Source organism: Macaca nemestrina, chromosome 4, assembly GCF_043159975.1.
Source record: "Macaca nemestrina isolate mMacNem1 chromosome 4, mMacNem.hap1, whole genome shotgun sequence".
Lineage (NCBI taxonomy): Eukaryota > Metazoa > Chordata > Mammalia > Primates > Cercopithecidae > Macaca > Macaca nemestrina.
Genome location: NC_092128.1, coordinates 108,161,369 through 108,181,111, shown reverse-complemented (window position 1 = coordinate 108,181,111; position 19,743 = coordinate 108,161,369). Strand labels below are relative to the sequence as shown.

The 19,743-nt window shown below is 39.9% G+C and overlaps 1 protein-coding gene across 11 annotated transcripts in view; it reads right to left on the bottom strand.

Annotated features, from left to right (window-relative positions):
• Positions 1-19,140, bottom strand: part of LOC105497777 (G protein-coupled receptor 141) — a 66,121-nt gene extending 46,981 nt beyond the window's left edge. For 6 of the 11 annotated variants that reach the window (XM_011769126.3, XM_011769122.3, XM_011769123.3 and 3 more), the window contains exon 1: positions 18,955-19,125. The gene's annotated coding sequence lies outside the window, so the exon portion shown is untranslated. Of the gene's footprint in view, positions 1-5,990; positions 6,141-18,954 lie in introns of all 11 variants that reach the window. The other 5 variants (XM_071095046.1, XM_011769128.3, XM_011769127.3 and 2 more) reach the window with 4 other exon arrangements.
• Positions 19,141-19,743: the final 603 nt, after the last annotated feature.

The following is a 19,743-nucleotide window of genomic DNA, read 5'->3' as shown; positions in this document are numbered from 1 at the left end:
CAAGTTGCACTTAGGAAAATGAGGTGGTTGAATGCCAGGCATAGATCATAACATTCCAAAGAAGGGAACAGACAATATATGTTTTCAGGAGCAACAGGTGGAGGATAGTGGGAAGTAATGCATGAAAAGCACATAGCAGGGTACTCTTAGACAAGATTCCAATATGGATGCTCCTCAATTTTCAACGGGGTTTTGTCTTTATAAACTCACTGTAAGTTGAAAATACCATTAAGTTGAAAGTGTATTTAACATATGTAACCTACCAAACATCATAGCTTAACCTCAACTACTTTAAACATGCTTAGAACACTTACATTAGCCTACAGTTGGGCAAAACCATCTAACACAAAGCTATTTTATAATAACATTATTATAAATGATTTTAAAGCAAAAGTCAAGATTCAGAGTCTGTTTTCTACTGAGTGAGTATTGCTTTCACACTATTATAAATTGCAAACTTATAAGTCAATCATTGTTTAAATGGGGGATTGTCTGTACTTTCAAACCAGAGGTGGCTGGAGGCCAAGGTATATGGGTAACTTATTTTTTCCTGTGACTCCAAGAACAGATGCAAGAATTTATGTTTAAGCAAAAGAACAAATACTATATGCTTTCACTTATACAAGGGACCTAAAATTGTCAAATTTATAGAGACTGAAAGTAGAATAGAGATAACCAGGGGATAACCGCCACACAGTGACAACATGACATGTTGGCTTGTCAATATACATTTTTTAATTCAAACACTATGGAAGTGTTTAAAGAGAAAGGATAGCTGAGTGACAGAAAGATGGCTAACTAGAAGCCCCTAGCACATGTCCTCACCACAAAGACAGACAAAACAATGAATACATAACTACATTTTAATAAAAATAGCTAGAGCAGAGTGGCAGAGTTCCTTAAAGAAGTAACAGAAACCTGAATGAACACAGAAACTTAGGATACCCACATAGAGAACAGAAGGAAACACAGGGACTCCTACATTCCATCCGCCAGCCAGGATCAGCTGGGAGCGAGGAGGAATTTCTCCCATTGTCAGAAAGGTGAGCAAGAGAACCCTAGCCTACCTCATCCACACTTTGAACATCTACAGACCTTGCCAGTGGGTCTCTACTGTCTTCACAGGCATTAAGTCGAGCTGAGGGAGCTGCCTGGAGTCCACACAGCTGTGCTCCTAGCAAAGGAGTGGACACAGTGTCCCACCCCCAGTGGCCTGCATGGCTACTGTTATGCCATTTCGGAACTGGAACTATGTTAGAGTGTGTCTTGCTCCAGGGGCATGGAGCTCTGGGGGCCCCTTCATCCCTGAAGTTAAGCTGCCACGGAACCACCCCCATTCTGTGGCCTGATATCCACAAGCTGAGCTGTGAGCAACTGTTACACCCTTCCCTGGAGGCCAAGTGACTGTAAACCACTCTACCTGCTCCTCCTTCTGCCCCCTCGTCTGGAGCTAAAGCTGAAGCTGTGCAATCCCTGCTGGGGACACCTTGCTTTGGCAGAACAGCTCCATATACATCTCGCAGTACTGGCTGTGCCCTGCCTTCAGGGCCCTAAGCTGACGCTGCACACTGCCTGCTGGGAAAATGGTGCCTTAGCGGAATTCCTTTATCTACCCTTCCCAGTCACTGAGCTCTACCCTTAGGGTAGAGCTGTAGTTTGGATACTTGACCCTCTAAGCCTAATGTTGAAATTTGATCCCCAATGTTGGAATCCAGGCCAAACAGGAAGTGCTAAGGTTATGGGGGTGGATCCCTCATGAATGGCTTGGTGCTGTCCTCATGGTAATAAGTGAATTCTTGCTCTGTTAATTCCCATGAGAATTTCCCTGAGAGTTGGTTGTTAAAAAGAGCCTGGCACCTTCCCCATCTCTCTTGCTTCCTCTCTTGCCATGTGATCTGCACATCTGCCATGTTTCTTGTACAGGCTGCAGAACCATGAGCTAAATAAACCAATCTTCTTTATAAACTACCCAGCCTCAATATTCCTTCACTGCAACACAAATGGACTAAGACAGGGCCTGAGCTGGAGCTGCATGCTCCCTGCTAGGAAAACAGTTCTTCAGCAGAACAGCTCCATCTACCTCTCCAGTTGTTGCTGCACCCTGCCCCCCGGGGCCTGAGCTCAAGTTGCACAATCTTTCCTGAGGAAATGGCGCCTTGGTGGAGTTGCTTAATCTACTTCTCCCGGTTGCTGCTGCACCCTGCCCTGAGGGGCCTAAGCCAAGGCTGTGCACTGCCTCCCAAGGAAAAAGTGCCCTGGCAGAGCTGCTCCAAAACCCCTCCCAGTCGCTGCTGCACCTGTCCCACAGAACCAATACTGAAGTTGCACACTGCCTCTCATCCCTTCTGATTACTCCTGGGCCCTGACACAGGTTTCAGAGCTGAAACAATGCCAGACATCCCAGGAAAATAGTGCCTTGGCTGCCCAGGGTAGTCATACCTCACCAAAGTCTAAATCGAAGCAACAACCTGCCTCCCAGGAAATGGTGCCTTGACTGTCTGAAGTGGTCATACACTGTAGTACCTAAGCCGAAACAGTGTCCTATATCCCAAGGAAATGGTGCCTGGGTCATCTAGACCAGTCTTGCCCTCCAGGACTGGCTGAAGTGGCACATTGCCCTTGGGAACTCTGTGTCTTTACAGACTTCAAGCTAAGAAGCTGCACATCTAAGGCTGAATTGACAAGATACCCTATATCCAAGAAAAACAGCTGAGACACCCCATCCTACAGGCAAAATAACTCTAGTATTCTGCTTCCCTGGAGTTGGACTAGCCCGCTAGAGTTTGAACTACTGAGATACCTCTCTTCTGAGGAAGTAGAGTCATTGGTGTGCTGCTTCATGCTCCCACAGGGCCCTAACAGCTGTGCCCCACCATTCTGGGATACTTGCTGCCACTGTACCTGCTCTCACAGAGTCTGGGATGCTGCTAAGCCCCACCATCCCAGGGTCTAGACTCACCACTAGGAGGTGCTTCATCCCCTTTGTCCCAAGTTGCCACTGAGGCCTATTGGCTCAGTTTACAGAAATACAGCCATACCTGACTCCTCTAGACCATATAGCTAAGACAATCATAAGCAAAAAGAACAAAGGTGGCGGCATCAAGCTACCTGACTTCAAACTATACTACAAGGCTACAGTAACCAAAACAGCATGGTACTGGTACCAAAACAGATATATAGACCAATGGAACAGAACAGAGGCCTCAGAAATAATGCCACACATCTACAACCATCTGATCTTTGACAAACCTAACAAAAACAAGCAATGAGGAAAGGATTCCCTATTTAATAAATGGTGTAGGGAAAACTGGCTAGCCATATGCAGAAAACTGAAACTGGACCCCTTCCTTACACCTTATACAAAAATTAACTTTTGTATAAGACAGATTGAAGACATAAATGTAAAACCTAAAACCATAAAAACCCTAGAAGAAAACCTAGGCAATACCATTCAGGACATAGGCATGGGCAAAGGCTTCATGACTAAACACCAAAAGCAATGGCAACAAAAGCCAGAATTGACAAATGGGATCTAATTAAACTAAAGAGCTTCTGCACAGCAAAAAATGAATAAAAAAATAAAAAAATAATAATAATTTTGCAATCTATCCATCTGACAAAGGGCTTATATCCAGAATCTACAAGGAACTCAAACAAATTTACAAGAAAAAGACAACCCCATCAAAAAGTGGGCAAAGGATACGAACAGACACTTCTCAAAAGAAGACATTTATGTGGCCAACAAACATATGAAAAAAAGCTCATCATCATGGGTCATTAGAGAAATGCAAATCAAAACCATAATGAGATACCATCCCACGCCAGTTAGAATAGTGATCATTAGAAAGCCAGGAAACCACAGATGCTGGAGAGGATGGTGAGAAATAGGTACGCTTTTACACTGTTGGTAGGAGTGTAAATTATTTCAATCATTGTAGAAGACAGTATGGTGATTCCTCAAGGATCTAGAACCAGAAATACCATTTGACTCAGCAATCTTATTACTGGGTATACACCCAAAGGATTATAAGTCATTCTACTATAAAGACACATGCACACGCATATTTATTGCAGCACTATTCACAATAGCAAAGACTTAGATCCAACCCAAATGCCCATAAATGGTAGAATGGATAAAGAAAATGTGGCACATATACACCATGGAATACTATGCAGCCATAAAAAAGGAGGAGTTCATGTTTTTTGCAGGGACATGGATGAAGCTGGAAGCCATCATTCTCAGCAAACTAACACAGGAACACAAAACCAAACACTGCACATTCTCACTCATAAGTGGGAGTTGAACAACGAGAACACATGGACACAGGGAGGGGAACATCACACACTGGGGGCTGTTGGGGGATGGGGAGCTGGGGGAGGGATAGCATTAGGAGAAATACCTAATGTACATAATGGGTTGATGGGTGCAGCAAACCACCATGGCACGTGTATACCTATGTAACAAACCTGCATGTTCTGCACATGTATCCCAGAACTTAAGATGTAATTAAAAAAAGAAAAGAAAGAAAAACAGCATGCAATTCAGCCCACCAAAAAAAAAAAAAATCAAAGACAGTGAGAATTCTTAAAACAGCAATAAAAAATATAAAGTCACTCTAAGGGAATCCCCATTAGATTAACAGCACATTTCTTAAGAGAAAGCTAACAGGCCAAGAGAGAATGGGATGATATATTCAAAATGTTAAAGGGGGAAAAAAATACTCCACTCGAGACTACACCCAGAAAAGGTATCTTTCAGAAATGAGAGATAAAAACATCTTTCCCAGACAAACAAAAACTAAGGGAATTTATTACCACTCACCAGCCTTACCAAAACATGCTCAAGGGAGTCCTACATCTAGAAGCAAAACGACAATCATCATGAAAACATGCAAAAGTATAAAACTAACTGGTAGAGCAGATACACAAAGGAGAAACAGAAAATAATCAAACTTTATATTACAGAAAATCATTAAACCACAATAATAAACAATAAGAGAGGAAGAAAAGAACAAAGAATATACAAAACTACAAGAAAACAATTAACGAAATAACAGGAGTAAGTCTTCACCTATAAATAATAACCTTGAATGTAAATGGATTAAATTCTCCACTTAAAAGATATAGACTGACTTGAACCAGGGAGGCAGAGGTTGCAGTGAGCCAAGATGGCGCCACGGCACTCCAGCCTGGGTGACAGAGTGAGACTCCATCTCAAAAAAACAAAGCAAAACAACAACAAAAAAAAACACAACAGCAACAACAACAACAACAAAAAAAAAACAAAACAAAACAAAAAAAGATACAGACTGGATAACTAGGTGAAAAAAAAGACCCAACTATATTCTGTTCACAATAAACTTACTTCACCTATAATAGTACAGATAGACTAGAAGTAAAGAGATGGAAAAAGACATTCCATGTAAAGAGAAACCAAAATTGAGCAGGAGTAACTATACTTACGAAGATAAAAGAGATTTTAATCAAACCTCTAAAAAGATACAAACAAGGTCATCCTATAATGATAAAAAGGATCAGTTCATAAAGAGAACATACCAATTGTAAATATGTATGCCCCAACACCAGAGCACATAGATACATAAAACAAACGTTATCGAATCTAAAGGGAGAGATAGACTACAATAACAGTAATCACAGGAGACTTCAACACTTTGTTCTCAGCATGGGCAGATGATATAGAGAGAAAATAAACAAAGAAATTTGGATTTAAGCTGCACTTTGGATGAAATAGACCTAACTGATATTTACAGAACATTTCATCTAGCAGCTACAGAATACTTTTTTTTTTTTTTTTTCATCAACACATGAAACATTCTTCAGGACAGGTTACATGTTAGGCCACAAAACAATCCTCAACACATTTAAAAGAACTGAAATAATATCAAATATATTTTCTTACCACGATGAAATAATCTAGAAATAAATAACAAGAGTGTATTAGGCTGTTCTTGTATTGCTATAAAAAATACCTGAGACTTGGTAATTTATAAGAAAAGAGGTTTCTTTGGCTCATGGCTCTGCAGGCTGTACAGGAAGCACAGTGCCAGTATCTGCTTTTGGGGAGCCATCAGGAAGATTTTACTCATTGTGGAAGGTGAAGTGGGAGCAGGCACATCACACTGTAAAAACAGGAGAAAGGATGGGTGAAGTGCTACACACTTAAATGGGTGGATCCTGTGAAAACTCTCTCACTACCAGGTGGACAGCACCAAGCCGTGAGAGATCTGCTCCCATGACTCAAACACCTCCCACCAGGTCTCACCTCTAACACTAGGATTTACATCTCAACATGAGATTCAGAGGGGACATCCAAAGTATATTACAAGAGAAACGGTCAAAACTGTAAAAATGCATGGAAATTAAAAAAAAAAAATGCTCCTGAATGACCAATTGGTCATGAAGAAATTAAGAAGGATATTTTAAAATGTCTTGAAATAAATGAAAATAGAAACCTAAATTCCAAAATGTATGGAGTACAGCAGAAGCAGTATTAAGAGAGAAGTTTATAACAATAATGGCTACATCAGAAAAGTAGAAAGATTTCAAATAAACAATGTAACACTGTATCACTAGGGACTAGAAAAACAAAAACAAAACAAACCCCAAATTAGTAGAAGGAAATAAATAATAACGATTAGAGCAGAAATAAATGAAATTGAAACTGAAAACAAAATACAAAAGAGAAATGAAATAAAAACTTATCTGTTTGAAAATATAAATGAAACTGACAAATGATTACCTAAACTAACCAAGAATAAAAGAGAAAATACCCAAATAAATAAAATCAGAAAGGAGAAGAGACTGTACAATTAATAGCACAGAAATTTAAAATAAAAAATGAATCACTGAAGACTACCATGAACAACTGTACACCAACAAGATGGAAAACCTAGCAAAAATGGATAAATTCATGGATACGTATACCCTACCAAGACTGACTCAAGAAGAAACAGAAACTCTGAATAGACCAATTATTAATAATAAAACTGAATCCATAATTTTTAAAAAGTCTTCCATCAAAGAAAAGCCCAAGACCTCAAGACTTTGCTGCTGAATCCTACCAAACATTTAGAAAATAACTAATACTATTTCTTTTCAAACTCTTCCAGAAAATTTAAGGGGAGAAAATTCTTTTAAACTCATTCCTCAAGGCCAGCATTAACCTGATTCCAAAACCAGACAAGGATACAACCAAAAAAGAAAACTATAGGCCTATATCCCTGATGAGCACAGATGCAAAAATCCTCAACAAAATACTAGTAAACGGAATCTGGCAGCACATTAAAAAGATTATTCACCATGACCAAAAGGGATTTATCCTAAGGATAGAAGGATAGTTTGACATATGCAAATAGACAAATGTGATATATCAGATCAACAGAATGAAGGACAAAAACCATGTGATCATCTCAATAGATGCAGAAAAAGCATTTGATAAATTTCAACATACCTTCATAAGATTACCAGGGGCCTGAGAGAAGGAAAGAATGAGGATTAACTGTTTAATGAGTAAAGAGTTTTAGTCTGGGATGATGAAAAACTTCTGGAAATGAATTATAGTCCTGGTTGCACAACAAACTGAATGTATTTAAGCCACTAAGCTATATGGTAAAATATTTAAAATGGTAAATTTTATATACTTTACCACAAAAGAAAGGGAAAAGGAATTGTCTTTACAGCAGACTCTCCCTTTAGTCAAGAAAGGAAAATTCTGATAAGCCGTTTAGTGGCATGAATGGGAGATAAGCGCTACTGGTAGTTTCAGAGATGCTTCCGACCTCCATGGACCACATTTCTGTTCAATGGGCCTTCCTCTTGTCAGATGATTATGGCATGAACTTGTTTTTCACATCCCTAGCTGGGGCTTAACATACGGGGAGAAGAACCTGAACTTGTGGAAGTGAAGGCAAGGAGGAGAGAGGACTTCTGGCCAGGAAGGATGAGTGGGTCTCAGTAGCACCGCCTCAGGCCAGGGCTAAAATGAGTGATGGGCACCTCCAGGAAGGGAAGTGCTAATACTTCTGGAAGGCATTCTCTAACTGTGAATTTTGTATATCTTTTTACTACATTGTAATTTTTTTTTTTTTCTGAGACGGAGTTTCACTCTTGTTGCCCAGGCTGGAGTGCAGTGGCGCAATCTTGGCTCACCACAACCTCTGCCTCCTGGGTTCAAGTGATTCTCCTACCTCAGCCTCCTGAGTAGCTGGGATTACAGGTGTGTACCACCATGCTCGGCTAATTTTTATATTTTTAGTAGAGACGACGTTTCACCATGTTGGCAAGGCTGATCTCGAACTCCTGACCTCAGGTGTACCACCATGCCTGGCTAATTTTTGTATTTTTAGTAGAGACAGGATTTCACCATGTTGGCCAGGCTGTTCTCGAACTCCTGACCTCAGATGATTCAACCACCTCCTAAAATACTGGGATTACAGGCATAAGCCACTGCGTCTGGCCTACTACATTGTAATTTTTTAAAGTTGACACCAAGCATTCAATATAGTTCATGGGCCAGCAAACTACATCCCGTGAGCTGGCCACTCATTTTTGTAAATACAGTTTTTATCTGATCACAGCCACACTTATTTATTTATGTCTGTGGCTGCATTCACACTACAACTATAAGTTGTATCGTTGCAACCTAGGTTGTTTGGCTCACAAAATCTAAAATATTTACTATCTGGTCCTTTAAGAAAAACCTATTTTGCCCCCAAAATAGGTTTGCCACAGATGTAAGTTTACTTGTCTTTGAGAGGAAATGAAAGGGGTCTTGACCACTTTTTGGAGTAAAGCCTTCCAGAGAAGTGCAGAGGTCATCTGAAAATAGAGCTCGGGGCAGCAGTTGAAGTGAGAGGAGTGGGTGCTACCAGTCTTGGATTTGTAGAACATGCAAGCACTGCCCAGGGAGTCTCAGAAATCCTCAGAGAGGGGACTAAGCTTCCTGCCACACCCAAGTGAGACCTTGGATCATAAGACATATTCGAGCTCCCATTCATGAAGGTTCTGGTCTTTGGATTACATCTGGGACTAATCTCAATCCTTAAGGAGATCCGGAAATATGTCCTCGGTAAAACTGCTAAATGTGTGAAGAAAATGGTGCTATTTAATATAGAGTGATTCTGCACAGGTTCACTGTATAATTGTATCCCAAAGCAAAGACTACATTGCTATTTCCTAACAGCTTCTGAGATGAGGGGATGACAAGAGCAGAGGTGAGAGGCACTTTTTTGAATAAGGATGTCTCAGGCATGATACCAACTATATACAAAGCTACTCAGGTTTTTCATTACCATTTCTTAAAATTTTAAATCTTATATTTCCCTGAGAAGTGAGTGAATCATATACTAGTTATTATAGATTGGATTTCTTTTAGTGGAATTGTTCCTGGAGTGTGAACAGAACTATGATTTGATTGATCACAAGTTATTCCCCTGCCCCAGGTAGCTGTAGAAAATTCTCAGGAAACAGTGCACTGACTGACATCATCAATTGGGCAGGCAGTGGAGCGCAGTCTGAACTTTTTTATCAGGGAGCAGAGTAGTGCCCTAAGTTCTACCAGACTTGACTTTTGGATTTCCCAGAAGAGCTACCATTTATGCATGATGCTCCAGCTGATAATATCTTCTACCCAGTCTCAGGACACAAAGGGCTCAGATGCTGATGGCAATGCTTTTCATTAACAAAATTTCACTCTCCACTCATGCCATCCCAGAGAGTAGGTTACTAGCAACCTTGTAAGAAGTATTTCTCTCTCCTATGTTAATTAAATTTCACAAATTTCACTCTTTTTAAAAAGTGACTTAATCATCAGGAACTGCAATATTGAGTTGGCCAGTTATTTTGAAATCACAGTTACCTCCAAATTTGAAAAGAGAAGCCATCTTTGGACTTAGCAACTACCGCTTTGAGACCATCTGGAGTTCCAAGCCTTCAGTATCTATGGTACATAATCTCCATGATAATATCTTCATCATTTCATTCACTTATTCACTCATATAACCATTCCAAAGATGCTGAGTACTTACTAGGGGTCAAACACTGTTCTAAAATATAAAGGTAGCAAAGGCATAGTTCCTGACCTTAAGCAAATTATGTTTTTAAGAAACAGACTATGCTTAGATTAAGTTTGATTATGATTGTCATGAATAATAACATTGTCATTCAAAATAAGATGGGACAATAACAATTTTTGGAAAATACTTTGGTATAATGCATGAAGTAGCTTTGAAAACACTTTGCTGGGGGCGTGCCCAAGATGGCCAAATAGGAACAGCCTCAGCCTCCAGCTCCCAGGGTGAGTGACACAGAAGACAGGTGATTTCTGCATTTTCAACTGAGGTACCGGGTTCATCTCACTGGGGTGTGTTGGACAGTTGGTGCTGGTCCACACATGCAGCCCGACCAGCGAGAGCTGAAGCAGGGCGAGGCATCGCCTCCACTGGGAAGCACAAGGGGGAAGGGAATTCCTTTTCCCAGCCAAAGGAAATTGAGACACACAACACCTGGAAAATAGGGTAACTCCCACCCTCATACTGTGCTTTACCAAGGGTCTTAGCAAATGGCACACCAGGAGATTATATCCCACACCTGGCCCAGAGGGTCCCACACCCACAGAGCCTCCCTCATTGCTAGCATAGCAGTCTGAGATCTAACAGCAAGGCAGCAGCGAGGCTGGGGGAGGGGCACCCGCCATTGCTGAGGCTTAAGTAGGTAAACAAAGCCCCTGGGAAGCTCGAATTGGGTGGAGCCCACCACAGTTCAAGGAGGCCAGCCTGCCTCTGTAGACTCCTTCTCTGGGGACAGGGCATAGCTAAACAAAAAGCAGCAGAAACCTCGGCAGAGGTAAATGCCCCTGTCTGACAGCTTTGAAGAGAGCAGTGGATCTCCCAGCACAAAGGTTGAGATCTAAGAATGGACATACTGCCTGCTCAAGTGGGTCCCTGACCCCTGAGTAGCCTAACTGGGAGACATCCCCCACTAGGTGCAGACCGACACCTCACACCTCACACCTCACATGGTGGGGTACACCCCTGAGACGAAGCTTCCAGAGCAAGAATCAGACAGCAACACTCGCTGTTCAGCAATATTCTATCTTCTGCAGACTCTGCTGCTGATACCCAGGCAAACAGGGTCTGGAGTGGACCTCAAGCAAACTCCAACAGACCTACAGCTGAGGATCCTGACTGTTAGAAGGAAAACTAACAAACAGAAAGGACACCCACACCAAAACCCCATCAGTACATCACCATCATCAAAGACCAAAGGCAGATAAAACCACAAAGATGGGGAAAAAGCAGTGCAGAAAAGCTGGAAATTCAAAAAATCAGAGCGCATCCCCTCCTCCAAAGGAATGCAGCTCATCACCAGCAATGGAACAAAGCTGGACAGAAAATGACTTTGAAGAGTCGAGAGAAGAAGGCTTCAGTCGATCAAACTTCTCAGAGCTAAAGGAGGAACTACGTAACCAGTGCAAACAAACTAAAAACCTTGAAAACAGATTTGACGAATGGCTAACTAGAATAACCAATGTAGAGAAGTCCTTAAAAGAACTGACAGAGATGAAAACCATAACACAAGAACTACGTGACAAATGCACAAGCTTCAGTAACCGACTCGATCAACTGGAAGAAAGACTATCAGCGACTGAAGATCAAATGAATGAAATGAAGTGAGAAGAGAAGTATAGAGAAAAAAGAGTAAAAAGAAATGAAGAAAGCGTCCAAGAAATATGGGATTATGTGAAAAGACCAAATCTACATCTGATTGGTGTGCCTGAAAGTGACAGGGAAAATGGAACCAAGTTGGAAAACACTCTGCAGGGTATCATCCAGGAGAACTTCCCCAACCTAGTAAGGCAGGTCAACATTCAAATTCAGGAAATACAGGGAATGCCACAAAGATACTCCTCGAGAAGAGCAACTCCAAGACACATAATTGTCAGATTCACCAAAGTTGAAATGAAGGAAAAAATCTTAAGGGCAGCCAGAGAGAAAGGTCGGGTTACACACAAAGGGAAGTCCATCAGACTAACAGCAGATCTCTCGGGAGAAATTCTACAAGGCAGAAGAGAGTGGGGGCCAATATTCAACATTCTTAAAGAAAAGAATTTTCAACCCAGAATTTCATATCTAGCCAAACTAAGTTTCATAAGGGAAGGAGAAATAAAATCCTTTACAGACAAGCAAATGCTTAGAGATTTTGTCACCACCAGGCCTGCCCTACAAGAGATCCTGAAGGAAGCACTAAACATGGAAAGGAACAACAGGTACCAGCCATTGCAAAAACATGTCAAAATGTAAAGTTCATCGATGCTAGGAAGAAACTGCATCAACTAGCCAGCAAAATAACCAGCTAACATCATAATGACAGGATCAAGTTCACACATAACAATATTAACTTTAAATGTAAATGGACTAAATGGTCCAATTAAAAGACACACACTGGCAAATTGGATAAAGAGTCAAGACCCATCAGTCTGCTGTATTCAGGAGACCCATCTCACATGCAAAGACACATATAGGCTCAATATAAAGGGATGGAGGAAGATCTACCAAGCAAATGGAAAACCAAAAAAAGCAGGAGTTGCAATCCTAGTCTCTGATAAAACAGACTTTAAACCATCAAAGATCAAAAGAGACAAAGAAGGCCATTACATAATGGTAAAGGGATCAATTCATTAGGAAGAGCTCACTATCCTAAATATATATGCACCCAATACAGGAGCACCCAGATTCATAAAGCAAGTCCTTAGAGACTTACAAAGACACTTAGACTCCCATACAATAATAATGGGAGACTTTAACACCCCACTGTCAACATTAGACAGATCAATGAGACAGAAAGTTAATAAGGATATCCAGAAATTGAACTCAACTCTGCACCAAGCAGACCTAATAGACATTGACAGAACTCTCCACCCCAAATCAACAGAATATACATTCTTCTCAGCACCACATCACACTTATTCCAAACTTGACCACATAGTTGGAAGTAAAGCACTCCTCAGCAAATGCAAAAGAACAGAAATTATAACAAACTGTCTCTCAGACCACAGTGCAATCAAACTAGAACTCAGGACTAAGAAACTCAATCAAAACTGCTCAACTACATGGAAACTGAACAACCTGCTCCTGAATGACTACTGGGTACATAATGAAATGAAGGCAGAAATAAAGATGTTCTTTGAAACCAATGAGAACAAAGATACAACATACCAGAATCTCTGAGACACATTTAAAGCAGTGTGTAGAGGGAAATTTATAGCACTAAATGCCCACAGGAGAAAGCAGGAAAGATCTAAAATTGACACCCTAACATCACAATTAAAAGAACTAGAGAAGTAAGAGCAAACACATTCAAAACCTAGGAGAAGGCAAGAAATAACCAAGATCAGACCAGAACAGAAGGAGATAGAGACACAAAAAACCCTCCAAAAAACCAGTGAATCCAGGAGCTGGTTTTTTGAAAAGATCAACAAAATTGATAGACTGCTAGCAAGACTGATAAAGAAGAAAAGAGAGAAGAATCAAAGAGATGCAATAAAAAATGATAAAGGGGATATCACCACCCACCCCACAGAAATACAAACTACCATCAGAGAATACTATAAACACCTCTATGCAAATAAACTAGAAAACCTAGAAGAAATGGATAATTTCCTGGACACTTACACTCTCCCAAGACTAAACCAGGCAGACATAGAATCCCTGAATAGACCAATAGCAGGCTCTGAAATTGAGGCAATAATTAATAACCTACCAACCAAAAAAAGTCCAGGACCAGAAGGATTCACAGCCAAATTCTACCGGAGGTACAAGGAGGAGTTGGTACCATTCCCTCTGAAACTATTCCAATCAATGGAAACAGAGGGATTCCTCCATAACTCATTTTACAAGGACAACATCATCCTGATACCAAAGCCTGACAGAGATACAACAAAAAAAGAGAATTTTAGACCAATATCCCTGATGAACATCGATGCAAAAATCCTCAATAAAATACTGGCAAACCAAATCCAGCAGCACATCAAAAAGCTTATCCACCATGATCAAGTGGGCTTCATCCCTGGGATGCAAGGCTGGTTCAACATATGCAAATCAATAAATGTAATCCAGCATATAAACAGAACCAAAGACAAAAACCACATGACTATCTCAATAGATGCAGAAAAGGCCTTTGACAAAATTCAACAGCCCTTCATGCTAAAAACTCTCAATAAATTCAGTATTGTTGGAACGTATCTCAAAATAATAAGAGCTATTTATGACAAACCCACAGCCAATATCATACTGAATGGGCAAAAACTGGAAGCATTCCCTTTGAAAACTGGCACAAGACAAGGATACCCTCTCTCACCACTCCTATTCAACATAGTGTTGGAAGTTCTGGCTAGGGCAATCATGCAAGAGAAAGAAATCAAGGTATTCAGTTAGGAAAAGAAGAAGTCAAATTGTCCCTGGTTGCAGATGACATGATTGCATATTTAGAAAACCCCATTGTCTCAGCCCAAAATCTCCTTAAGCTGGTAAGCAACTTCAACAGTCTCAGGATACAAAATCAACGTGCAAAAATCACAAGCATTCTTATACAGCAGTAACAGACAAACAGAGAGCCAAATCATGAATGAACTCCCATTCACAATAGCTTCAAAGAGAATAAAATACCTAGGAATCCAACTTACAAGGGATGTAAAGGACCGACCTCTTCAAGGAGAACTACAAACCACTGCTCAGTGAAATAAAACAGGACACAAACAAATGGAAGAACATAACATACCATGCTCATGGATAGGAAGAATCAATATTGTGAAAATGGCCATACTGCCCAAGGTAATTTATAGATTCAATGCCATCCCCATTAAGTTACCAATGACTTTCTTCACAGAATTGGAGAAAACTGCTTTAAAGTTCATATGGAACCAAAAAAGAGCCCACATTGCCAAGACAATCCTAAGCCAAAAGAACAAAGCTGGAGGCATCATGCTACCTGACTTCAAACTATACTACAAGGCTACAGTAACCAAAACAGCATGGTACTGATACCAAAACAGAGATATAGACCAATGGAACAGAACAGAGCCCTCAGAAATAATACCACACATCTACAGCCATCTGATCTTTGACAAACCTGAGAAAAACAAGAAATGGGGAAAGGATTCCCTATTTAATAAATGGTGCTGGGAAAACTAGCTAGCCATATGTAGAAAGTTGAAACTGGATCCTTTCCTTACTCCTTATACGAAAATTAATTCAAGATGGATTAGAGACTTAAATGTAAAACCTAAAACCATAAAAACCCTAGAAGAAAACCTAGGTAGGTAATACCATTCAGGACATAGGCATGGGCAAGGACTTCATGTCTAAAACACCAAAAGTAACAGCAACAAAAGCCAAAATTGACAAATGGGATCTAATTAAACTAAAGAGCTTCTGCACAGCAAAAGAAACTACCATCAGAGTGAACAGGCAACCTACAGAATGGGAGAAAATTTTTGCAATCTACTCATCTGACAAAGGGCTAATATCCAGAACCTATAAAGAACTCAATCAAATTTACAAGAAAAAAACAAACAACCCCATCCAAAAGTGGGCAAAGGATATGAACAAACACTTCTCAAAAGAAGACATTCATACAGTCAACAGACACATGAAAAAATGCTCATCATCACTTGCCATCAGAGAAATGCAAATCAAAACCACAATGAGATACCATCTCACACCAGTTAGAATGCGGATCATTAAAAAATCAGGAAACAACAGGTGCTGGAGAGGATGTGGAGAAATAAGAACACTTTTACACTGTTGGTGGAACTGTAAACAAGTTCAACCGTTGTGGAAGACAGTGTGGCCATTCCTCAAGGACCTAGAACTAAAAATACCATTTGACCCAGCCATCCCATTACTGGGGATATACCCAAAGGATTATAAGTCATGCTGCTATAAAGACACATGCACACTTATGTTTATTGTGGCACTATTCACAATAGCAAAGACTTGGAATCAACCCAAATGTCCATCAGTGACAGACTGGATTAAGAAAATGTGGCACATATACACCATGGAATACTATGCAGCCATAAAAAAGGATGAGTTCGTGTCCTTTGTAGGGACATGGATGCAGCTGGAAACCATCATTCTCAGCAAACTATCGCAAGAACAGAAAACCAAATACCGCATGTTCTCCCTCATAGGTGGGAATTGAACAATGAGATCACTTGGACACAGGAAGGGGAACATCACACACTGGGTCCTATTGTGGGGAGGGGGGAGGGGGGAGGGGGGAGGGATAGCATTAGGAGAGATACCTAATGTAAATGACGAGTTATTGGGTGCAGCACACCAACATGGCACATGTATACATATGTAACAAACCTGCACCTTGTGCACATGTACCCTAGAACTTAAACAATAAAAAATAACTCTTCTTCAGTTCAAAAAAAGGAAAAGAAAACACTTTGCAAAGCAATGTCTCAGAAATCTTTGACCAATTGAAAATTGTTTTCAATGTTGCTACTTTGAAGGATAGTACTGACTTGCACATACTCTAATCTTCTTTAAAATATTTTTTGTCTGAGTCTGAGTCAGGAAGACTGCTTGAGCCCAGGGATTTGAGACCAGCCTTGGCAACACAGTGAGACCCCCCTCTCTAAAGAAAAAAAAAAGGCAGGCAGGGTGGCTCACGCCTGCAGTCCCAGCTATTCGTGAGGCTGAAGTGAGAGGATCACCTGATTCCAGGAGATGAAGGCTTCAGTGAGCTGTGATTGTGTGACTGCACTCCTGCCTTGGAGACAGAGCGAGGCCCTGTCCCAAAAATATATTTTTAACGTATTATTTAACAATATATTTAACATATTTTAGTCACAACATGCTATGTCTCTTATAGTGCTAGCACAATGGCTTATACATAGTAGACACCAGTAAACATTTCACGGGTTCATTGATTTTAAATTTGGAAAGCACTTTTAGAAATTAGCTAGATCTACGGTCCTTAACTTTAATTGGATTTTGGACCACTTTGAAAATCTGATGAAATCCGTGTTTTTCTTATTTGAAAAAGAAAAAAAAAAAAAAAAAAAAAAAAGCGCTGCCAAGCACAATGGCTCATGCCTGTAATCCCAACACGGCCAAGACAGGAGGATCACTTGAGACCAGGAGTTTGAGACCAACCTGGGCAACATGAGCAAGACCCTGTCTCTATTAAAAAAAATTAATTAATTAGCCAGGTGTGGTGGCACGTACCTGTAGTCTCAGCTACTGAGGAGGCTGAGATGAAAGGATCACTTGACCCCTGGAGATTGAGGCTACAGTCAGTGAGCCATGATTGGGTCACTGAACTCCAGCCTGGGCAACAGAGAGAAAGGCCCTGAAGAAAGAAAGAGAGAGATAGAGAGAGAGAGAGAGAGAAAGAAACAGAGGGAGGGAGGAGGGAGGAAGGAAGGAAGGAAGGCAGGCAGGAAGGAAGGAAGGAAGGAAGGAAAGAAGTAAGGAGGGAGAGAAAAACAAACACACACAAAAAAAAGAAAAGAAAAACACACATTACACTTTTGCATGCAACTTCAGAGGATTGGTGTATCACTCTAAAGACCATGCAGAATCTCCCTTAGCTGAGCATCTCTTATCTAGTCTACAACTTCCATTTTATAATTGTTGAAAATCATTGCTAGAAGAAGAGTTGGAAAACTGTGTCCCCTAAGTCAAATCTGGCTCACTTCTTGTTTTTGTACAGCCTATGAGCTACAAATGATTTTTATAGTTTTAAATGGTTATGTAAGTACCAATATATTAGCCTCAGTTCTACCTCTCGGCTTGCAAAGTCTAAAATATTTACTATCTAGGCTTTCGTAGAAAAAGTTTGCCAACCCGTGGTCTGGAATCCTTAGATAATATTCCCCCAAATTATGCAGCCAGTTACTAGAAAACAGAGGACTAGAGTTCACACCACCTGATTCCTCATTCATTGGTCTTCCTATTACTCCTATTGACTGATTAAAATCCTGACTAATTAATTGATTTAAACCCAATAAAACAGAAAACAAAGACATGTAATTCTGGAGTACTTACTAAGTAATTTCTCAGATAAGTAATTGTGCAATTATGTAGAACGTTGAAGTCCAGAGAATTAAGTGACCTATCAAAAGTCATATAACAAATTTGTGAAACAAAATTAAATGCCTATATTCAGGTTAGGCATTACTTATTTTTTTAAAAACTTTGCCTTATATTTCATTCGACATATTTGAAAAATGCTACTTCTTGGAAGTAGAACATATCGGTACAGACGGTATTTTACTTAAAGTAAAATTATTTGAACAGATGTTGTTCCTTTTATTTGTCTTATTTAAGAAGTTATTTTTGGATCCTTCCTGTTATGTAGTACTTTAAAAGTGGTATGGAAAGAATGATAATTACCATTATTTCACATGTTATTTTGAATATGCTTCTTTTAGAAATGTCTAAGTACCTGATTGCTTACAGATTGTTTCCTTCTATTGACTAGGGCTGCCTGAATAGTTTCAAACTCTATCTGAAAATAATGCAGTAATAGAGTTAAAGGATTTTTCGTAACAAAAGAAAATTAAGACATCACTTAAAAGATAAGCATTTAAATAATTATACATAAATTCAATAGTGCCAGGTGCCCTAAAAAATTCTATGATACGTTTAGCCGGTATTTTGACAGAGAGATTCTGAAATCATTTTGGTTCATAGTTACCAATAAAAATTAGGTTTTACTTTCAGAGCAGCGTATCCTAAGCAGTAAGAATAGAACAATTCTTTCTATGAAGAAGGAGTTGTGGTTGGAGAGAATAAGCTTGCTTTTTATAGCAGAACCGTTGGAAGATTCCGAATTAGAACTATGCCAACCAATTCAGTATGCTTTATTTCTACGGCATTTTCATTCACGTCTCCCCAAACCTAAGTCTTCTGCACTTACCTTGAAAATCCAGATTTCTCAGTGATGGCTACAGAGATGGGCCACATGTCTGCCTTCCAAATAGGATTCTGTTTCAACAGCAGGGCAGCTGGGGCATTTCCATGCTCTGCATGCATTTGCAAGGGCTCTGGACAGCTCACCAAGCAAAAGGAAGTGAATGTGTTCTAAGTTCCTCAGAATGTCAACAGACCATAAAACCTCAAAACCGTCTGAAACACAATAGTCTTGAAAAACTAAGCTGTTAAACATGAATAGTCCAAGTTGCAAAACTACAGAGAGGCCAATTATGTCAAGAAATATTTTTGAAGGATTGATGACTATGATGAATCAAGTTTTTAAAATGTTATTCAAACGAAATTTTGTAGAGAATGGGGAACAAAGTGATATTATCAAAAACAAAAAGGGAAGATAAACTGTGTATTGTTCTTCTGGTGAAGGAATATATGTAATATTTCCTTTCAGTAAGGAGAAAATTTCCAGAGTTGCTCTATACCTCACTGGGCTCCCACTTAGGGCTCCCACTTTTATAATTGTGTTAATTAGCTGTTACTGATAAATGACATTGACTGTGATATGGTACTATAATTATGTCATTTAATTAGAATTAAGATAAAAAGCATTTAAAATCAGAGTGTGCTATAGGGGCAGGGGAGGGGAGTAAATTTGTCACAGCTTAACTTCTTAGACTGTCAACATTATCTCCAAAAGAAGCCGTCCACAGTCATAGAGATGCAATGCAAGTATTAAAAAAAAAAAATTGTCAGTTCCTCAAACTGTTTTAACTTTCCT